We start from the raw sequence: 17,535 nt of genomic DNA, 5'->3' as shown, positions 1-17,535 counted from the left end.
ATGCAACTAATGAATCATCGAGCTTTACATCAGAAACCAGGGATGTACTGTATGGTGACTAACATAATAAAATAAAAAAACATTAAAAAAATAATTAGCAGTACAGTTCATGACAAAAATATTACAAATTTCAGATCACCTCACAGCACATATTCCCATAACCATTTCCAAGTTAATTTTAATTAGGGGCACCTGGGTGGCTCAGTGGATTAAGAGTCTGCCTCTGGCTCTGGTCATGATCCCAGCTCCCAGAGTCCTGGAGTGGAGCCCAACTTCTGGCTCCCTGCTCAGCGGGGAGTCTTCTTCTCCCTCTGCCTCTGCTTGCTGCTCCCCGTACTTGTGAGTGCACTCTCTCTCTGTCAAATAAATAAATGCATCTTTTTAAAAAATCAATTTTAATTAAAAGAGTGGGCATTTTAAAATTTAATGTTTGATATGATCAACATTCCTAGGTCAGCACAACCAAATGATGGAAAACAACTGGATCACACTGCATATGTCCCTCGAAAGAAAAAGCACAACGTACAAAATGTGCATGTTTCAGCTTACGCTACACAAAAATAGTTAAAATACATTCCAGGTAAACATGTTAATTTATATTTTGGAGTGGAGGAGAAACAGGCAAAGTTTATTCATACTTACAAACAATTTACAAACTCATTGTAAATTAGTTTTAATCCACACCCTGAGGGTGGTTAATTAACATTTGAATTATCCTAGGCAGGGATATACACTCTGGAGTGGTTAGTTAGCACTTAAAAGATCCTTCTCAAGGGACACCTGGATGGCTCAGTGTCTGCCTTCAGCTCAGGTCATGATCCCAGAGTCTGTGGATCACGTCCTGATTTGGTCTCCTTCTTCAGCGGGGAGCCTGCCTCTCCCTCTGCCTGCTGCTCCCCGTCCCCCTGCTTGTGCTCTCTCTCTCTGACAAATAAATAACTAAAATCTTAAAAAAAAAAAAGGCTCCTACTCGGGTATCTTTTTTTTAATAATATTTTTAATTATATTATGTTAGTCACCATACAGTACATCACTAGTTTTTGATGTAAAGTTCCATGATTCATTACTTGCGTATAACACCCAGTGCACCATGCAATATGTGCCCTCCTTACTACCCATCACCGGGCTAGCCAATCCCTCCACCCTGCTCCCCTCAGAAGCCCTCAGTTTGCTTCCCAGAGTCCACAGTCTGCTGCTCCCTGCCCCCCACTTGTGCTCTCTCTCTTTCTGACATATAAATAACTAAAATCTTTTTTAAAAAAAGCTCCTACTCAGGTATCCTTAACCCAAAGTTAGCTACATCCAGATGTTTGCATTTTCCTATCTGAACCTGTGCTAAAGCGGAAGTACTTAAACTTTCTTTGTGCCACGGGCCCCTTTGGCCAACTGGTGAACCTTTTTCAGAGACGTGTTTTTATTTCATTTTTATTTTTAAACATTTTTTAATTTAAATTCAATTAGTTAACATGTAATGTATTATTGGTTTCAGAGGTACAGGCCTATGATTCATCAGTCTTATATAACACCCACTGCTCATTACATCACATGCCCTCCTTAATGTCCATCACCCAGTCCCCATCCCTCTACCCCTTTCCCTCCAGGAACCCCAGATTGTTTCCTATGATTAAGAGTCTCTTATGATTTGTCTCCTTCTCTGATTTCATATTGTTTTGTTTTTTCCTCTCTTCCCCTATGATCCTCTGTTTTGCTTTTTAAATTCCACATATGAGTGAGATCATATGATAATTGTCTTTCTCGGATTGACTTATTTCGCTTAGCAATAATACCCTCTAGTTCTATCCACATCATTGCAAATGGCAAGATTTCATTTTTTTGATGACTGCATAATATTCCATTGTGTATATACACCACATCTTCTTTATCCATTCATCTGTCGATAGATACCTGGGCTCTTTCCATAGTTTGGGTATTATGGACATGGCTGCTATAAACATTGGGGCGCCCCTTTGGATCACTACATTTTTATCTTTGGGGTAAATACCCAGTAGTACAATTGCTGGGTCATAGGGTAGCTCTATTTTCAACTTTTTGAGGAACCTCCATATTGTTCTCCAGAGTGGCTGCACCAGCTTGCGTTCCCACCAACAGTGTAAGAGGGTCCCCTTTCTCCACATCCTTGCCAACATATGTCATTTCCTGACTTGTTAATTGTAGCCATTCTGACCAGTGTGAGGTGGTATGTCCTTGTGGTTTTGATTTGTATTTCCCTGATGCCAAGTGATGTTGAGCATTTTTTCATGTATCTGTTGGCCATTTGTATGTCTTCTTTGGAGAAATGAGAGACATGTTTTTAATGCACAAGATAGAACACATAAGATTATAATTAAAACCAATTGTGTTGTAAAGCAATTATCAAAATATTAAAGATACAATTTTGACATATTAATACATGTGCTTCTTTACTAACCCAGCAAATAACAAGAGCTAGCAGTAGCTCTAATACTTACCATAATTTTGAAATAGTGATGAACATAAATGAACTTTTGTGATATAGGCAACAGCTGTAATGTGAGGTGAAAACATTTTTGATATGTATTGATGACAAAGTCTCAGATACTGCTAATAAAACTGTGGTTTGTTGACTATATTCAGTTAGAAATTGGTAAAAATAAAGGCATAATTGTTCCCATCAAATTCCACAGTCCCCCTGAATTCTACCCACAGGATCTGAGGAAACCTTGCACCACAGACTCCATTAATAAGCATAAGAGATGTAAAAAATAATATTTCCCTGGTGAAATGAATTGTGTTCAAAATACATGGAGTGGCTAGAAATCTTGTCTAGGTCCTACCACCCTTGCATGAAGAGAGTCTAAAAATCTGGCAAGTCAGCCCAACAGCTCCACTCTTCAGAGTGGCATTCTCCACCTCAGACTCTGTGGAGTCCTTTATCCTGCTATGTTGTAGCCAGCCTGCCAGATGGTTCCCAGTGATTCCTTCCTTGTGTAGTTCCTTCACACATTGAATAGGGACAACTGTGTAACCACTAGGATATTATGGAAATGTCAGAGTGTGACTTCCAAGGCTAGGTTAGAAAAGCTATTGCAGCTTCTGTCTTGCTCTATCTTGGATGATTTTTCTGAGCTTGCATGTTCTTATAACACGTGGTAAGGTAACTGAGAGCTCCTGCCAACACCTAACACTAACTTGTTAGGCATATGAGTGAACCACCTTGGAAGCAGATACCCCAGCCCATTCAAGCCTTCAGATGACTACCACCGTAGCCATCCTCTTGACTGCAAACCTCATGAGAGACTCTCAGCCAGAATCCCCCAACTAAGGTGCTTCCAGATTCATGATACATAGAAACGATGTGGGATATTAAATGTCTGTTGGTTTAAGGCACTAAATTTTGGGGGTAATTTATAGCACAGCAATAGATAATGGATATATACCACTCGATAGAAGATTTTACTGCTTCACCCAGAAGATAGGCAGATCTTGCTGGAGTTCCTAAAGGTCAGAGAGCAGGTATTGACTGTTTCAGTCCCTAATTGCCAATAACTGTATGTGTCATATAATTCAATCTGACAGTTACCTTCATTGTAATATACTGTAGTAAGGAGGTTGTCGGGGAGGTAATCTACAGCCCTCATCTACCTCGAATCTTCAGGGGCTACCTAAAACTACCCGAAACACCAGGTTTAGGTCCATTCGCAACACATTTGCAAAGGCCTGCAAGGCCCTAGGCAATCTTTTATTTACCTCTCTGACCTCAACTCTCACCACCTATTCCCGATTTTTCTCAGCAGCACTGGCTGTATCAGTTTGCTAGGGCTGCCACAACCAGGTGCAATGAGTGGCTTAACCAGCAAAAATGTGTTGTCTTACACTTCGGTAGGCTATAAGTTTGAGATCAAGATGTCGGCAGGGTTAGTTCCTTCTGAGAGCTGTGAAAAAGAATCTGTTCCATGCCTGGCCTGGCTCCCTAGCTTCTGGGGGCCTGAGGGGCAATATTGGGTATTCCTTGGCTTATAGAAGCATTGTCCTGATCTCTGCCTTCATCTTTATATGGTGTTCTCCGTGTGTGCATGTCTGTGTTCAGATTTCCTCCTTTTTGTAAGGACAGCAGTCACGTGGGATTAAAAGCCCACTCTACTCCAGTACCGCTTTGTCTGAACTACATTAAATAAGGTCACATGCTGGGGTCCTGGGGGTTATGCCTTCAACATATGAATTTTTTGAGACACAATTCAGTGCATCACGTTGGCCTTCTTTCTGTTCGTCTAGCATACCAAGCTCATTTCCACCTCAGGTACTTTATACATATTAGTCCTTCCATCTAGAACCCCAAAGAAGCATGACTGTACCCTTCTCAGCATACAAGTGTCATCTCATATGTAATCCCCTCAAAAATGTCTTCCCTGATCACTCTATCTAAAATAGCCCCTCCACCACACACACACACACACACATACACACACACACACACATCATTCTCTACCCCCTTACCTGTTTCAATTTTTGTCATAACATCCATCCCTACATGAAATAGATTTATTTTTACTTCTTTTTAATCTGTCCCTCCCACCAGAATATAAATTCCATGAGGACAAGGAGCTTGTTCATCGTATTTACTGCTATATCATCAACACCTAACACAGTATCTGTCAGAGAGTAAATATTTAATAAATGTTCGTTGAACGAACATTGAAAGAGCAAGTGTTCACTTTGAGATTATCTGATATAGTCTCTGGAAAACCCAGGAGAATCAAGTTTTCCCTAAGAAAATGGAACTAATCCCAAGATAATCTTCAAGATATTCACACACTATCTCCACCTTGAAGTAAACTAATCTGTAAGAGATCAATTATAAAACAATAAAACAATATTACTCCTCTCTCCGAGAGTTACCTGTTTTCCCTCTGCTTGGACTACCAGGAAACAACTTGAGGGCAGCAAAAATTCAGAGTGAAGAAAGGTCAGTTCCAAGGCAGAGGCACATTTTCAATCTTCCCTCAAAGACTGTCCACTTTCTGCTCTCTCTCCAGCCTGGCTAATTCTTTTCGGTTCCAGCAGGCACACATTTATGGGCGTGGCTGGGCTGTTCATTAGGAAAAAAAGGGATCCCTTTCATTGGATCAACTTGCTCAGAAAAGACCAAGGAACTTCTAATTGAGATATCTAAATAAAGAATCTTAAGTCAGAGCAATGGTTATATTTTGTTCTTCAAAGCTTTTAAAAAAGAATTGTACATTCTGAGTTCTGACCTGCGCAGGTTGAAACTAATGACCTCCCACCTGCCTCCCTGCTCTGGGCTGTATGAGCTATGACAGGTGCTAAGATAAAGTGATATTTAATCAAAGTCTCTTGGGGGTTTTTGACTATTGTTTGTTTTCATATTTCCTTAACGGTCATAAGAGGACTCTAACCGGAATCTTCAAAGTTTATTCACCTAAACTTATAGTTTTCCTGTAATAAAAAAGGGGATTGTTTGTGGTTTGTGATCTGGGAAGATTAAAGCAAGAGGAGAAGGAGGTTTAGTTTCTAAACTATTTCTTAAAAGACAAATTTTGTCAAATAAAGGGAGAAGGAATTCAATTAAACCATTTTGTGAGATCAATTCCCAGATTTTTTCCATTTAATCTTTTTCCGAAACTGCTTAAGTCAATGGTTGTTTGAGCCCTTGTGGGTTGTAGATCCCTTAAAGCAATACTTCTCAAATTTAATGTGCACATGAACCACCTGGTGATCCTGTTAAAATGAAAATTTTGATTCTGTAGGTCTGGAGAGGGCATTATAAAGTAGATCAAGTGGGTCTTCAAGCTTCCCTTCACTTATGCCTCAGCCCACCTCCAAACACCCAAGGCACCCGTCTTCTAAAGCTCTCTGCTATAGTACCCCATTTTCACTACCCTCATTGTTTGCCAGAAGCCCCAGTTACAGATCTTTCTCATTTTACCTTGCCGTCAAATTTACCTATCTTACGTCCCTTTCTCTCTGGACTGCACTGTGAAAATATAATGAATAGCAGGTGATAGTGGATTGATTAGTTACTTTTTTCTCTCTCTCTCTTGAGCAGAAGACCACCCCCACCCCCTCCTCCACCAGCACAAGGTAACAATGGAGTTTAATCAATGGTAAGAATGTCTTGCCCTATAACAGACTAATTAAAATGATATTTTTTTAGTGCAGTGGGGAGGAACAATATAATTTTGAATTTCTCAAAATATTATACACTATAGGAGACTGCCTACCTGACCTACTTATACTTTCTGTTCTACCTCTCACCTGCACTGGTCTCATTAAAAACAGCATTGTCTTATTTTAGAAGTGGAACCATGAAACTGTCAAATGACCAGCTATTTCATGGTTATGTACAAAGGAGTTGCAATTCCAAAGGAAGTGAAGTAAGAGATCTAGACATGATAGTATGTTGCTTGGTATTTACCAAAGCTTAAAGAATCCTGATATTGGCAGTCTGGGGACTGTGGTGGGGACGTGGGCTGACATGTCAGCTCTGATGCTGCTGGCATCTTTCATTCACGTTGGAGGCCATTTCTTGAGAGGCGGCTCCCTGGCAGTTGGAGGTGGTGGACTCCAACACACCGGGGGTGGTGCGCATATCGAGCTGTGGTATACCCAGTTTCTCCAGCTGAACAGGTCCCAGCAGACCCCGGCAGAGTTCTTCTGTATGACTATGTGGTTTTGGATTCCTGGCATTTTTGGCATGACTTGGATGCTGCGCTGGGTCACTTTCCATATCCAGATCCTTCCCAGCGGACCAATGAAGAGCTAGGTATCTTTTCTGATAATGAAGACTGAAAGTATAGACTGAACCCTTTACAAGAGCCAGGTGACAATTTCAAGCAATTACAGACTTCATATCATACATGAAAGCTGTAAATTAAAGTGTTTTGTTTAACAGTGAGGGACAAACAAGAATCCTGATACTGTTTTCCCAGTATTTCACCCAATAATTTTTCTTTAATTTCTTCGTTTTGGTAGAATTGAAACTATTTAAAACTGTTGGTTTAGGCCTTCAACTCACAGCACAAAGTATTTTATATGGCTTATTCTCTCTTTTTAAAAGTTTTTTTAAAAGATTTTATTTATTTGAGAGAGAGAGCGAGAGAGAGCAAGAGCGCGCACAGGGGAGACACAGACTTCCCACTCAGTAGAAAGTCCGATGTGGGGCTTGATCTCAGGAGCCTGAGATCATGACCTGGGCTGAAGGCAGCCACTTAACTGACTGAGCCACCCAGGTGCCTCTATATGGCTTATTCTCATGCCCATTTATAGGAACAAAAATGGGCTCCTCAAGAGATAAATTTGCATACTAGAGATGTAAATGATTGTTTGCTCTACTTATGCCATACCTATACTCTAGTCTTTTCATATCCTCCGCCTGCTTCAGTGGCCACGTCCTGCACTAATAGTCACATTAACTGATTGGATGATAACATAACTGAAGGATAGGCAATCCCATCCAATAGAATGGCCGGCAACCACACACATCTGGCCTGTAGCATAAGAAAGGCTCAGCCAATCAAATTCTATTTTCAGGAACACTGGTGAGAGAACAGAGACAGTGTAGAGGTGAGAGGGAAAGTAATCCGTAGAAATAACAGAGAAAATACACCTGAAAATAGGCCCTCTTTATTCTTGCAGTACTTTGAGTTGGTTTCTGTTCTTTGAATTACAAGGGTGAGAAAATAAGCAATAATGAAAGAAAAAACACTGGAGCCTAGAGGGATAAATGAATAGTAGACTATGAAGTCAGTGGCTTCCACATAAATAGAACATTAAAGCCACTCCTTTCATCCGTCCTGCTACACTGTGACCTCATTGAAGGAAAAGACTATGTCTCATTCATCTCTGACTTCCTCAAACCTTGTGTATGACAAGTATTCAATAAATACCAAATATAAAATTGAATTTTCTATGATGAATGAAAATCATCAAAATTGGATAGCATAGTTTGGTTGATCACAGTCTTTTCATCACCTAGGACTTCTTTCCTTATATTTTACTCTATAGACCTTATAGTTTGAAAAATATTGTCTAACCTGCATTAAGTAATAATGATTTTTTAAAATTTTTATTCAGTGGCTCAGTCAGTTAAGTGTCTGCCTTCAGCTCGGGTCATGATCTCAGCATCTTGGATCAAGCCCTGCTTCAGGCTCCCTGTTCAGTGGGGAGTCTGTTTCTCCCCTGCCCCTGCTCATGCTTTTTCTCTATCTCTTTCTCTAATAAATACATGAAATCTTAAAAAAATAAAAAATAAAAATAAAAAGTTTTTTTTGAAAGAAAGCACAAGAGAGCATACAAGTGCATGCATGTGGGGGGAGGGGCAGGGGGAGAGAGAGAGAATCTCAAGCAGACTCCCTGATGAGCACAGAGCCCAACACGGGGCGTGATCTCATGACCCTGAGTTCATGACCTGAGCCAAAATCAAGAGTTGGAGTCTTGACCAACTGAGCTACCTAGGCACCCCAAAAATAATTTTTTATAAGGTGCCACAAACTTCATCAACTTTCACACTGTAACAATCAAAGGATATCCAGATTAGATATTAGAATTTTAAAACATTAAGCTAGGTTCTTGGATACAAAATAAATATATCAGTTAAATCCTATATAAATGACAGATAAAGATGAAGTCTAAAACATCATTCAAATTGTCAGGCAATTATAAATATAAATTTTTAGGAATAAATATACAGAAAAATACGCAAGAGTTCTATGGTTAAATAATAATACTTCATAAAGAGACGTTTTAAAATACCAAAATGCTGTGTCCCAGCCTTAGGGTTTAAGTTACCTCAGTTCACATTCCGTCCCAGAGCAGATGTGCGTGCTCACCCTCACTACCCTTATAGATATCTACAGATTATAGGTGTCAAGAATGGAATGGTCCGTGGGGCGCCTGGGTGGCTCAGTCAGGTAAGTGTCTGCCTTCGGCTCAGGTCATGATCCCGGGGTCCTAGGATCCAGCTCCGTATCAGGCTCCCTGCTCAGTGGGGTCTGCCTCTTCCTCTCCCTCTCCCTCTGCCTCTGTGCTCGCTCATTCTCTCTCTCTCAAATAAATAAATAAATAGATAGATAAAAATCTTAAAAAAAAAAAGAACCGAAGGGTCCAGGATTTTACCTTACTTACAGGCTAATAAGTAAGATGGCATGTGTCATGGATGCTGGCAAAGACCGGAATACTCCTGGATCAGAGACATTGGACTTTATCACCCATGGCACAGCAGGTAGCATGAGCTTCATGTTGGTTTATGTGGGTTCCCCATGCCTCTCAAGTCCCACAGGGGAGGTGTAAACAGGTTAGGGTAGGGTCAGGCAGATGAGATGCATGGAATGGGTTTGCTTTGTGGCCAAGGAACACTCAGCTTGGGGGATTCGCTGATTTATAGCAAAGCAGAAGCAAGCCCACTTTTTGTCTGTGGGGAGGTGTTACCTCATCTCTCAAGTCTGCTTGCTGCAAATATAAGTCTGAGAAATGGCTTGGGCAAAGAGCAGGTCGGGGCCTTGAATCCTTGGCATATCCAGCCAGATTTGTAGGAGCATAAGAGATTCTTGGAGGAGGAGCTTCAACAAGTGGTGTTTGTCGGTACTGTGGGGACATAGCTGCCAGGAATAGGTGGTTGGTGACAGGGAAAAATCTTTTTTTTCTTTTTTTTCGCTTGAGGTATAATTGACATATAACAGATTTGTTTCAGGTGTACACGTGGTGATTTGATACTTGTATACACTGTGAAACGATGGTGGAGACTGGTTATGGCTGTATAGTGTTGTGAATGTACCATGTGCCACTAAGTTGTACATTTTAAAATGGTTAAAATGGAGAATTTTAGGTTGTGTGCATTCTAGCACAATTAAAAAAAAAATCTCACTGAAGTCCAGGCATTGCTCCCTCCCACAGGGTAGTCGGCTGGTAAAGCATTGGGCAGAATGGAATCATGTTCCCGTGCATGTGCAGACTGGAAGACCAATGGGCACAGGTTCTAGGTGCAGGTTTTGTCTTTTGGGGTGGCTCTTAGCGCACTTGATTAGCTATAGGTGGGGGGGACAGCTTTCTAGGATTGAGCCCCAGAACACCCGGGCCACTTTCCCTAACGTATCCAGTAGTTCTCTTCCTTGTCTCCCCCCGCTGCAAATCCTCCCTGCATTTCAAGATGCCTCCTCTCTATCCCAAACCCAGCTCTACTTTCTTTTCTTTTTTTAAAGATTTTATTTGTTTATTTGAGAGAGAGAGACAGAGATAGCGACAGAGATAGCAAGAGCTGGGAGGAGAGGGAGAAGCAGGCTCCTCGCCAGCAGGGAACCCAAAGTGGGGCTCCATCCCAGGGCCTGGGATTGTGACCTGACCTGAAGGCCCCCAGTTCTATTTTCTTTACCAAGAAAATCAAGGTTTCCTTTCTGATATAACCCATGGTGAAGAGCCTGAAACCAGAGTCTCAATTTTTAACACTCAAAAACCCTTTTCCTGACAGCAAGAAATGCTCAGTTTTCAAAATTTAGGTAGTCTCACCTTGTGCTCTCTGGAAGGGAGGGCAAATATTTGCATCCTGTTTTGGGAGAGTTCCTTTACCCCCAGAATGAGCTAAATATTTCTAATACAACAAAGAAAAACATTTTTTAAAGAAGTTACCTTTCCTTATTAGAAAGACCAGTCATTTATATCGTGCTTTGCTTGCAACCAAAATAGTTCTAACTCATTTCCCTCATAGCACATGTTATGTTAATAACAGGAACTACAGACTCTCAACCTTGAGCTCTGAAAACTTGAGGCTTTATCTTCTTGGGCTGAGTAGGAAGTTCAGAGCCACAGAATACAGTCACAGAAAAGTCATTTCTTGCCATCTGTATTAGTTTCCTATTGCTGCAAGCTTGGTGGCTTATCCTTTTGGATGTTAGAAAGCTGCAGTGGGTCTCACTAAGCTAAAATCAAGGTATTGTCAGGGCTGTATTCCTTTCTGTAGGTTCTAGGGGAGAAGGCATTTCCTTCCTTTTCCAGCTTCTTGAGGCTGCCTACGTTCCTCGGCTCTTGGCCCCTTTCCTCCTTCTTCGAAGCCTGCAACAGAGGTTCATGTTCTCACATTATATCATTCTGACCTATTCTGCCTCCTTCCACTTTTAAGGGTCCTTGTGATTACATCAGGCTCATCTGCATAATCCAGGATAACCTCCCCGTTTTAAGGTCAGCTGATCAGCATCCTTAATTCCACCTGCAACCTTAATTCCCCTTTGCTATATAAGGTGACATATTCACAGGTTCCAGGGATCAGGATGTGGACATCTTTGGGAGGCCATTATACTGCCTACCATGCCATCACTTGACAAGTATTTTTTGAGCACCTATGAATAGAAAGCATGAGAGACTATGGACTCTGAGAAACAAACTGAGGGCTTCAGAGGGGAGGGGGGTGGGGGAATGGGATGGGCTGGTGGTGGGTAGTAAGGAGGGCACGTATTGCATGGAGCACTGGGTGTTATATACAACTAATGAATCATCGAACTTTACATCAGAAACCAGGGATGTACTGTATGGTGACTAACATAATATAATAAAAAAAACATTAAAAAAAAAAAAAGAAAGCTTTCTGCTCTGCCATAGGGGGCCGTCTGGATGAGACAGGATTTATTCAGAGAAAGGTAAATAACAGTAGAAGGTTTCACAGACTGCAGGAGCCCTAAGAAGACAAGAGGAACTCCTATGAAAATTAGAAGAGGGTGTGGTGTGATTGTTGATGTGTTCAGAGAAGGCTTCCTGGAAGAGGCAGAACTTGCCCAGTCAATCTTGAAGTTTGACTATTGTTCTGACAATATTGAAACACTGAGCTGAGTTCATGGAGTTGAACAGGTCTTACCTATTGTTTAATTAAACAAGGAGGCCATTAGACTGAGGTGACTCTAATGCTTTGGTGGCCTATATAAACAAACTAAAACCTCTGCCTGTAAAAGCCTCAAGGTGAAGAAATAGAAACCTAGGGGTGCCTGGGTGGCTCAGTCCTTAAGCGTCTGCCTTCGGCTCAGGAGGTGATCCTGGGTTCCTGGGATTGAGCCCCACATTGGGCTCCCTCCTCTGCTGGGAAGCCTGCTTCTTCCTCCCCCACTCCCCCTCCTTGTGTTCCCTCTCTCTCTGTCAAATAAATAAATAAAATCTTTAAAAAAAAAGAAATAGAAACCTGATGACAACCAATCACAAACAGCCAACTAGGCTTTAAGCTATAGTCAATCAAATAATTTCCTTTCTTTGCTTCTGTACCTTCTCTACGGGAGTTATTCCCCTCGCCCCTGCTCGGGGAGGGCTCCTAACCAGTTCTGGTTTGGTGTGCTGCCTGATTAGATTGATCTTTGTTCACATTAACTGTCAATATTTTTAATATGCCTCAGTTTATCTTTCAACAATACACAGTTTTGAGTGCAGCTTTCCAATGTAATAGTTGTAAAATGAAAGCACTCACTGCTTTTTAACGTGATGTCTCTGTAACACTTCTCAGCTTAAAAAGCACTGTCGTATCTTAATCTCAGGAAACAAACTGAGGGTTGCTGTAGTGGAGGGGGTGGGAGGGATGGGGTGGCTGGGTGATGGACATTGGCGAGGGTATGTGCTATGGTGACCACTGTGAATTGTGTAAGACTGATGAATCACAGACCGGTACTCCTGAAACGAATAATACATTATATGTTAATAAAACAATAAATTTTTTAAAAACAGTCATAAGCTCATTTGATGCTCACCACAGCCCTGTGAGGGATGTAGGGAGGGCAGGGAACCACATGAACCTTGCCATCATTGAGTCCCCAAGCCCCTTTCCAGGACTAGTCTTCTCCCCATGTTCCTTCTTCCTTGTAGCCACAGGGATACCCCTGTTTTCTCTCCTTTTGGTAGCGGTCTCTCTAAGCCTAAATGCAGAATGAGACACAGTCTCTCTACCTCCCCCACTTCCTAGCTGCCACTGAAGCCAAGCGTACAGGCTCATTTAATTTTAAGGTTTATCTGCTAACTACTCTGGAGGAACAGGGGATAAAGCTAACAGATACAAGGGAATGACAAACGTTCCATAATCTTATAAAGTTTATATAATGTTGGCCTCAAATTAATAATTTCTGTTTCCTTTTTCAGTGATGAAAGAAAGTACCATTGGGTTCAGGCCCTCTGCTTATATTTTCTCAGGGATCAGAGCAGCAAGCAACTAAAGAGTGCATTGTTATAATTGCTTTACATATTTTAACTCATTTAATTCTTGCAACAACCCATTTTATGGATGAATGAAATGAGGCAGACTTCAAATCCCGGTAGACTGGCTCTGAAATCTGTGTTTCTAGCCACTATGCCACACCAGATCACTGCCTCTAGGGAAGCCTAACCACCTCACCTTCTGTCTGTTAATATAAACTACTACTTGGAGATTTTTGCCATGAGGAACCTACACACTAAGTTACAGATGAAGAAACTGAGGCCGAAAAAAGTGAGACTTTTCCAAGGCAACACTGATATTGAGTGGGACCTGGGAGTTCAATTCAGCTTCATCACTCCATGTTGTCTTCAATAGAGGTCGCTTTGTGAGGTCTGGTTGTGATCCAACATAGGGAAAAGAATTTAAAAGAACAATAAATAATAAAATAATTCATTTTAAACAATACCACATTATCATTACGGGATGTTTTATTTTTAGACACTGTGATCAAGGCCAGATTAATACCTTTAGAGGCTCTAAGTTCTAAAAAAGAGAAGGCTGTCTTTCCCAAACCATCCTCTATGGATTCAAATTAAAAACAATTAATAATAATTACAGTTATAAATGGTAAATTAAATACAAATACCATGTTTTTTTTATCATGACTGCTTAAATCCTTCTTTTTGAAAACCAACAATCAAATTCTCTTTTCTTCAAGATTTTTATTCTTTTAGGTCCTCTCTACACCCAACATGGGGATTGAGCTCACAGCCCCGAGATCAAGAGTCATGTGCTCTTCCAACTGAGCCAGCCAGGCACCCCCCAACAATCAAAGTCTTAGAAGAATTCTTGAACGCTTTTTTCTGGGTGTCCTAAGTACATGGTTTCAACTGTTAAGTAGTTCAGTACTGACCATTACTGTTACATATTAATTCCTGGAAAAGGTGTATAAAAGTTACAATTGTAAACATAAGTTTGGGACAAACAATGACAGAGGCGTGATCAGGAAGAAGACAGAGCAAGCAAGTCAGGGAGGGGCTCTGTGTTTGCAATTTACAAACATCTACCTAGGATGGGTGGAATCAACTGTCTATAGGAAATCTTTCCGAAAGACTACAGCCTATAGTGTAACTGTGGATAAGTTACCGATGGCATTTAAGTACTCCCTAGAGGTCTCCAGGAAGTAGCCAACCCCAAACTTGTCAATCTATAAACCTGGGAAATGCAAACATTAAGACAGTCTGGTAAAACAGAAGGGAGGGGAGGTATTATAAGGTCTACAGCCAAAAGAAGGAAAGCAATTCTTGGAGAATTTACAAAAAAGGGCGAGGTTGACGGTAAGAATTTTTTTAGTGTGTCCAGGATTGCCCAAGAAAGAGGAGCCTCAGATTTGGGGCATGAATATTTTATTTGGATTAATATAATCCTATTTTGAAAGGGCCCAACTGATCTTGCTACTGTAGTTTGTTAATAATATTCCATTAAGATCATCAGACTCTCTTTGCCCAGATTCCATGCCCACCGATTTATCAACTGACTTCTTAGTACTCTGATATTGGGAATAGGGGCCCCTTACCACAGACACAAGGCTCTATTCAGTGTGGCATGTATAATCCTTTAGATAATACATAAATTGTCATCTAGATTATAAATCATTCTCTTATGAATCACGGGATCTCAACATTGGAGCATACTTCAAAGACATTTAATTAACCATCCGGTACTGAAATCCCCCCTATAAAATAGCTGGCAAGGAGTCATTCCTTTTTCCTTAAGCATCTCAAATAACAGGAAATTCGTTACCTCTTCACTTCTCTGAACACCTGTGTTAGAAAATTTTGCTTTGTATTGAACAAAAATGTATTACTACTTTAGAGCCCTCAGTCTTAGGTTGACCTCTTGGGACCACATACAAAACAAACTAAATCTCAAGAAAAAGAAAGAAAGAAAGAAAGAAAACCCACACACAAAAAGATACCCAAACGTAGATAAGCTCATGTTCTGGACAAATCTCTTTTCCAGGCCAAATTCCCTAAATCCTTTAACACCTCCTAATATAAGATGGTTTCAAATCATTACAACATCCTGGTTACTCTCCTAAGGGCAGGCTTTAGTTTCTCTTTTAAGGTGTGGTCTTGGGCATGGTCAAGTGCTTTTGTAATATTTGCAAAAGTAAGATATTTTTATCACACGTGGTTAAGATGATGGTCTCTTTCTACTCCTCCTTCCTCTCTGTCATACTTTCCCTCATGTCAAGCCACACTGGAGCGGCCATGAGTATTTCTGGATAGAGCTAGTGGAAGTTGTGTTGGTGGTATATGTAGTTTGGATTTAGGAGAATATATATAGCGTGGTTCACTGATACTTTCATGTATAGTTAACTGATTGCTAGCTTAGTGTAGGAATGGCTTCCAGGAATCCCCTTACCACCCACTGTGCTAATTTCACGTAGCATTGTGACTCTAAGTTGCAGGCATGTTAGAAAGCTAATGAAAGTGTTGTTTTTATGAGTTTTGTGATAGTGAAGAGATTTTTCAGCTTTTTAAAATATAAAATGTGCTATGCATTGAACTGTACCCTTACAATGAGGAAATTTTATGGTATGTAAATTTTATCTCAATAAAGCTGTTAAAAATGTGCTATGATTTCTTTTTTTATTTTAAACATTCACTTTTGTGCCTAAAGTAAAATAAGAACATATAGCCAGGTATCTACAAAAAGTTATACCAAACATCATACTTAAGGGTGAAATGTTGGGGCACCTGGGTGGCTCAGCTGGTTAAGCATCTGCCTTTGGCTCAGGTCATAATCCCAGAGTCCTGGGATTGAATCCCACATAGGGCTCCCTGCTCAGTGGGAGCCCTGCTCAGCGGGAGTCTGCATCTCCCTCTCCCTCTGCCTCTTCCCATCTCCCTCTCCCTCTGCCTCTTCCCACCGGTTGTGCTCTTCCTCACTCTCTCTCTCTCAAATAAATAAAATTTCAAAAAAAAAGGGTGACATGTTGAAAGAATTCCCTTTGAGACTGAGAATTAGAAGATCGCTAATATTATCTTTGCTCAACATAGTATTGGAAGTTCCAGTGAGTGCAGCAAGCAAAAAAAAAAAAAAAAAAGAAAGAAAGAAAGAAAGAAAGAAAGAAAAGATATAAGAATCAGGAAGGTAGAAATAAAATTGTTATTATACCAAAAGTATAACTTAGTTTATAAAAATCTAAAACATTAAATACAAAAATATTATTAGAATTAATAAGTAAGTTTGGCAACATTGCTGGATATAAAAATCAATATGTAAAAAATAAGTTGCCCATTTATGTAATAGCCACAATTAAAAATTAAAAATGTGTAATTTACAATCCTATAAAAAATAAAAAGTACTGAACAACAAATGTAACAAAGGAGGTGGAAGGGGAAGTTGAATCCAAAATTTACATAGAAGTGCAAAAGGTCAAGAATAGCCAAAACATTCTTAAAGAACAAGGCAGGGAAACTTGCCTTATCAAATGTCAAGATTTATTATAAAACCATAGGAATTAGGGCTGAGGCATGGGGTAAGCTGAAGAGTTCAAGAATAAACCCACCTGTATATAGAACTGACATTTTAGATCAGTGAAGAAAGTGTACTTTTCAAAAATGGTGCTTGCATAATTAGTTTTCCATATGGAAAAATAGTAAATTGGGCCCCTACCTCACACCATACTTAAAAACATCAACTCCAGATGGAGTCAAAACAAATGTGAGAGGCAAAAATAGAAAACTTTCAGAAGAAAATGTAAAAGAATATCTTAATGATCTCTGGGTATTAAAAGATTTCTAAAAGAAGACACAAATATGTATAAATTACAAAAGAAAAAACCGATAAATCAGAGTACATGAAAATTAAGAACTTCTATTTATCAGGAAACACTACTGAGAGGATTATAAGACAAACCGTAAATGTAACCAGTCAAGGATTAGTATCAGATTCTAAAGAGTACTCAACTCTATAAACATAGAAAAGTAAAATAATAGAAATAAAGTTCAAAAACTAAAAGAGTCACTTTTCAAAAGAGAAAATTCAAAGGGTCAATAGTTGAGTTAAAAGATGCCCAACTTCCGGGGCACCTGGGTGGCTCAGTTGGTTAAGTGTCTGCCTTTGGCTTTGGTCATGATCCCAGGGTCCTGAGTTGGAGTCCTGTCTCAGGCTGCCTGCAGCTCCCCTTGCTTGTGCTCACTCTCTCTCTCTCTCTGTCAAATAAATAAATAAATAAAATATTTATTAAAAAAAAGTTGCTCAACCTCATTAGTAATCAGGGAAATGAAAATTAAAATCACAACAAAGTAGTATTTTATAGTCACTAGAATCATAAAAATAAAAAAGCCTAATAATAAAAGTCTAATAAAAAATAC

At 40.0% G+C, this 17,535-nt stretch overlaps 2 protein-coding genes across 8 annotated transcripts in view; both read left to right on the top strand.

Annotated features, from left to right (window-relative positions):
* XKRX (XK related X-linked) overlaps positions 1-15,791 on the top strand; it is a 44,236-nt gene extending 28,445 nt beyond the window's left edge. The window contains exon 4 of the transcript XR_004625455.1: positions 13,096-15,791. The gene's annotated coding sequence lies outside the window, so the exon portion shown is untranslated. The remainder of the gene's footprint in view (positions 1-13,095) is intronic.
* DLG1 (discs large MAGUK scaffold protein 1) overlaps positions 1-17,535 on the top strand; it is a 1,062,265-nt gene that overhangs the window by 775,881 nt on the left and 268,849 nt on the right. The window lies entirely within an intron of this gene.

This window comes from Ailuropoda melanoleuca, chromosome 1 (genome assembly GCF_002007445.2).
Source record: "Ailuropoda melanoleuca isolate Jingjing chromosome 1, ASM200744v2, whole genome shotgun sequence".
NCBI classification, from domain to species: Eukaryota; Metazoa; Chordata; class Mammalia; order Carnivora; family Ursidae; genus Ailuropoda; species Ailuropoda melanoleuca.
Note: the sequence above shows the minus strand (reverse complement) of the source record. Positions and strands in the feature narration are given on the sequence as shown.